The sequence below is a fragment of the Pinus tabuliformis genome, chromosome X (assembly GCF_031772625.1).
Source record: "Pinus tabuliformis cultivar Carrire ecotype Pingquan chromosome X, CPIR1, whole genome shotgun sequence".
Classification (NCBI taxonomy): domain Eukaryota; kingdom Viridiplantae; phylum Streptophyta; class Pinopsida; order Pinales; family Pinaceae; genus Pinus; species Pinus tabuliformis.
In genome coordinates, this window is record NC_142308.1 from 1,324,865,515 (window position 1) to 1,324,871,455 (window position 5,941).

The 5,941-nt window shown below is 39.9% G+C and overlaps 1 pseudogene across 1 annotated transcript; it reads left to right on the plus strand.

Moving 5' to 3' along the window:
- The first annotated feature begins 280 nt into the window (after positions 1–280).
- Positions 281–3,330, plus strand: LOC149144968 (putative CoA ligase CCL5 pseudogene; annotated as a pseudogene). Its single transcript, XR_016265136.1, has 3 exons — positions 281–1,279; positions 1,863–2,052; positions 2,833–3,330. The product of XR_016265136.1 is annotated as a putative CoA ligase CCL5 pseudogene (transcript).
- The last annotated feature ends 2,611 nt before the right edge of the window (positions 3,331–5,941 follow it).

A 5,941-nucleotide genomic window follows, 5' to 3' on the forward strand; every position in this document is an offset into this window, starting at 1 on the left:
GGCTGGAGCTTTCTGAAGCAGATCCAAATAGGGGAGCCCGATCGAATGCCAAGAGATGATCTCCTGTACCAGTAGGTTTGCTGTACCTATCTTTTTGGAAAAACCTAATTTATTAAGTAAAAATCCATGCCATTCATGGCTGCAGTGATTGATTCCAACAGAGAAGGCGTTACCAGTTCCGCGAGTTCACAGGATAGATAACAGACATCACACACGCAGTGGAAAATTGAAAATATTTTTACACGCCCATCAACAGCAGCGGAGCAGGAATGGCTGATTATGGACACAGAGAGGTTATTGCAGAGACAATGGAATTTATTACAGCAAAAGAGATCCCATCGATCTTCCTCCACCCACTCAACACTTGGACGTTACCACTTACATTTTTTCTCATCATCACCACGACATGCAGCAGATCGCCTTCGTCGACGCCTCTACCGGTTCTCGCTCTCTTATCCAGCCCTCCGCCACAATGTGAGAGCCCTCGCTGCCGGACTGCATGGCCTGGGGATTCGAAAAGGCGACGTGGTGCTGGTGATTTCCCCCAATTCCATCGCCCTTCCATGCATTTACCTCGCCATCCTCTCCATCGGAGCAATCCTGACCACCGCCAATCCGCTCAGCACAGAGGCAGAGATTAAAAGGCAGGTAGAGGATTCGAAACCGGGAATTATCTTCACACTAGCAAATCTGATCAGCAAGGTCCGTGCAACACAATTGCCAGTCATTCTCATAGAGGGAAACACAGAGGAAGAGGGAAACACAGAGTAAGGCTCGGGCTGGGGCTGTATTTCTACTTTAAACCTCCTCTTGGAGTCTGCCATTAGCGGCCTCCCTCCAGTGGACATCAAACAGGAAGACACTGCGACGCTCGGGGACAACGGGCAAAAGCAAGGGAGTCATCTCAACGCATAGAAATCTCATTGCCATGATATCAGGAGTTCTGCAGGATATGGATGGAGCGGAGAAGATATGTTTGTGCATCATCCCTTTGTTTCATGTAATTGGGTTTTCCTGGACACTTTCTTGCATTGCAGCTGGGAGTGCCATTGTGATCCTGCCCAAATTCAATTTGGCTGAAATGCTTTCGGCCATACAGAAGTACAGAGTGAAGTCTCTGCCTGCTGCTCCACCTATTCTGGTCGCTTTAAATAAGTCTCCAATTGTTGCCAACTACGATTTGACTTCGCTTCACACCATCGGCTGCGGTGGAGCACCTCTCGGCAAAGACGTCATCGACAACTTCACTGCTCGATTTCCAACTGTTCAAATTAAACAGGTGGCACTCGTGACCTAATTCCCAAATTTCATCTTTCTCTTATCGACTTGATTTTGATTTGGATTTCGAGTTACCCTTGAGCAGCAGGGTTGAAATTGTAACTCCCTGTTTATCACATGATATTTTCAGACGTCCACTTCAACATCTGTCGTGTTTATAGGTTTTTATGATTGCATGCTAAGTCAGTTTCCTATGGTTAATTGATAAAAGTTCCTTACTGTCCCTTTCTATAGCTTGAAGAAAATTTAAGCTATAACTTAAATTACTGGCCCTTTTTATAGCTTGAAAATTACGGGCCTTTTTTTTTTTTTGGAAAAACCTATCCTAACTCCGTCGTCAAAGGACAACCATTATTGTTTCAGGCAGGCTTTCATTCTTGCTTCAGGTCAATTTTAAAACATACTCCAAACCAAGAATGTAAACTTCACTTATAAGACACTTCTATTTTGTTTATTGTTCAAGCAAAATTGTCTCCCTTCTCCGAAAGACATAACAGGCCTGGTTTTGTTCCAACTTTGCAATTCCCCAAATGACAAAAGACTGTGTGTGGCTATATGAATGTCTCTGTGTTATTATTATGTAGGGTTATGGATTGGCAGAGTCTAATGGGGCAGTGTCCTCGACTGCAACCGATCAAGAAAGCAGACATTATGTAACAGCGGGCTTGCTTGCAGCTCATGTGGAAGCTGAAATGGTGGACACAACTACTGGCAAAGCTATGCCTCCCAACCGCAAAGGGGAGCTCTGGTTGCGGGGACCTACAATCATGAAAGGTATTCCTAAGTCATCATCTCATTTTTCCCATGGAGACTACTCTCACAACATTTAATAAATTTGCAGACTTGGTTGATTTGAGTTACAGTTTAGTGTATTTTTAATTTTTTCGATTTTGAGAAAGTGATTTGGATAGTGCCCTGATCACCTGATCACCTGCACTAGTATCGGCAAAACCTTAAACAGTTTTGTTACGATTATTAAAAAAGCATAGGCAACAAGTCCTGAACTTCCTAGCGAGAATGACAGCATGGGTGCCTAGTAAACACGCTGTACCCCATGCCCAAAATGGCCTTAAGCAATCTCCACCATTTCTATTTAAGTACATCATCAAGCTAGTTTGTCACGCACAGGTGCAGACCTTGTGCTCTTGTGTAATTTTTTGTAGCCACATCATCTTTCAAGCAGGAAAAGGAATGAATCTATGTTTTGAGAAAGTGATCCACACAATCGCAATCGTTCGAATAACTCCGAAAACATTGCTTTAACATGATGTCATAACCGTCTCTTTCACAGATTGAATTTTCCCCGATTCTGGCTAGAAAAAATATAGGAAGGTTTCAGCTGCTCCACATAGGTTATTTTCGTAATGATGAAACAACTGAGTCAGCTTTAGACACGGAAGGATGGATGAAAACTGGGGATCTATGTTACATCGATGAGGAAGGCTTCCTTTTTGTTGTGGATAGAATAAAGGAGTTAATCAAGTACAAAGCATTTCAGAGTCGAATGTAAATTCAAAATATTGATCTTCTCATAGAAAACTTATATTTTGTCAGGTTGCTCCAGCAGAGTTAGAGGAGTTGCTTCTGTTGAACCAGATATTACTGATGCTGCTGTTATTCCGTGAGTGCCATTTACTACTTGATCTGATATACTTCCCATTTATTGGGCTGATATATTTTCAAACGTGTATATGTACCTGGATTTGCCCTCTATTGAGCTAAAAAATATTTTGAGTTTTAGCTGGAATTCAACAGTTGGGCTCGTTGAACGCACGACCTTTCACATGAGTTGATTTCCTTTTTGGTTTTCGCAATAAGCCAAAGATTTTTGCATACATGTTAATTTATTTAAGGATGAAACTCTCTTGCTTTTGGATTTGTATATTAGGTACCCTGATCTCGTTTTGAGTAAGTCGGACAGCAATTTCCGCGAAGAAGATATAATAAATTTTGTTGCAAAACTGGTAATTGAAGCACTTGAGTTTTGTTTGTTTCCTTACCCACCTTGACTTAAAACTTCAGTTTTTCTTTTGTTTAAGATCTTAAGTTTGAAGAAAATATTAGGTTAGGGTTAAGTTCAGGTTTTAAACTACCAACACATATCCACTAAAACATCAATTTCATAATAAAAAATCATTAAAATTAATTAAATTATAACTTATTTTAAATTATTATTAATATTATTAATTATTAAAAAAATTAATATATGAGATATTTAGGCCAATAGGCTTTCCTATGCATCAACAATCATACACTTTTACCGTTAGATCAGGTGAGACACTTTCAACCGTTGATTTGAAGTGTGACTGCTTTTTCCAAATATCGTTTGAGTTGCCTTCTTGGCATGGCAAGATATTTTTACTGCTTTTTCCCATTTTTTTATGTCACTCTTGAAGATATTTTTACTGCTTTTTCCCATTCTTTTATGTCACTCTTGCCCTTTGTTTCTTTGGTATGCCAGTTGTTGTTGCTGTTCTTCTTCCCTGGCTTTTGGCAAGCACTGATTAGTATTAAATTATATACCCCATACACCCATTAAAACTACCTGTGGCGAACTCTTTAGCTGTATCTCTGCAGACTTAATCCCCAAACCCCCAAAGCCGTGATCTGGTGCATCTTGAAGTTGTGTTTCTAAGCTCTATAGCTGCATGGTTCATTCATTATCGTATTTGAACTAAACTGATAGAGCATTTCTCAAATTTTGGATTTGAATGTCTCATTTTAAGCAAAATCTCGAATTTCAGGTTGTTTGAGAGGAAGCGAAGCCCAGCTAATCTGCACATTTAAATTATAGTAATGTCATCTCGCAAAGAGATTGTGTTACCTACCAGCCCTGACCTTTCAGTCGTCTCGTTGTTCTGCAAAAGCACAAGGTTCCCTCGAGTTTTGTATTTCGTTTTGTAATTTAGAACATGGAGATTGCATCTGAATCATTTGCAACCATGCACGCTTTCTTAGAAGGTCGAATACCAGAGCAGAAGATGACGATTGCAGGAGCGTTGGAAGAAAACAGATTATTCCCCAAGGTTCTTCTCCCTGCTCAGCAATGCGCTACCTCCCACGATCGCAAAGGAGGGATTGCAGATGTAACCCACAACATACGCAATAACAGAGATTGGATACAACGTCAACTCACGGATCACGGCGCTCTGCTTTTCAGAGGATTCCCTCTCAGATCCGCCGCAGATTTCAGCTCATTTGTTAAAGCGTTTGGGTGGGAGGAGCAACGTTATGAAAGAACAAGTCAAAATATCATTCAGCCTCTTATAATATCTAGGAAATATATAAAAGATATGTTATTTGATAGATGTACAAAGATATGTTATTTGAAATACAAATCTTCAATGCCTTGTTTCCCTAATCTATTATTTGGTACCAAGTGAACTTCAACAACTTTTACAACAGATTTCCCCCTTTGGTGTTATTCAATTTTAGACCTATACAATAAATTGCCCCTTTTCTATTATTCAATGTGAGACCTATACAATAAAATGACCCTTTTCTGTTTTTCAATTCAATTTCTGTTCGCCACAATTGAATTTAAAAACTTCTGCAACAAATTTTCCGCTTTGCTGTTACTCCACTTTTGAGACCCACATTTTGTTGTTACTGAATTTGGTTACCCTCTTATCCTCCATATCTCCAGAATATTCCAAAACCAGGAACGAATTCTCTCTTTTGCTGTGTTAATTTGAATTCTCCCAACAAATACTGCCATCTCACCAATTAGAATGCCCAAAGTTTTGGGGTTTTCTAAATCTTGGGATAGTTACCAAAACCCAAGCTAGAATGGATTGATGTCTATTATTCATTTATGGGTTAATATATCAAGATGGAAATGAACCTATAGCTAAACATGGCCATGAATTTTGGGGTTGGGTGTTTCAGTTTTTAAGAGCATGGATCTAGCTGAAGTTGAAACTTGTGTTGTGCCAATTTTCCATCTTTGTCTACTATTCAATTTTCTGTTACAATGGTTCGATGCAGATGGATGAGTGGCCGTCTAAGCTGTTTTTCTTCTGCGAGACTGCACCTCCCACGGGTGGAGAGACTGCCATAGCTCTCAGCCAAGGCATTGCGCAGCGAATGGAAGTCAGAATGCCTGAATTTGTAAGAAGAGTGAAGGATACAGGGTTGGTCATGTCTAAAGTAATGGCTCCCACCCTAAACACATTTGCTTCCTTCTCTACCGGAAACTGGCAGACTTTTCTGGAAACGAACGACCCAATTGAGGCGAAAAAGAGGTAAGTGCAATGTAGCTGCTAGAAGGCATTAATTAGCGTAAGTCCATTTAAAGTACCACCTGGTATAGCTTTCAGAATCTCAATTCACATGGTGTGTATACCAGTTGGTTTCACATGGTGTGTATATTAGTTGGTTTTAGTGGGTTTGGTCTCAGTTTACATTATAAATTTAAACCTTTTGGGAAGGGTTGAAAATGAAAATTTGTTGGGAATTAAATTTCCCCAATCTTATCTAGCCTCCCCTAAACTTTCACACAATTCTGATAATAAACATCCCATTATATAAACAAACTTCGGTACCAACGCGGCAATTTTGGAGGTGCATATAATTTTATATGGCAATTTTGGAGGTGCGAACTTCACAGTTTGAGGATGGGTATTAATCCTGGGTATCAACTTGACATGATCTTCATATGAGA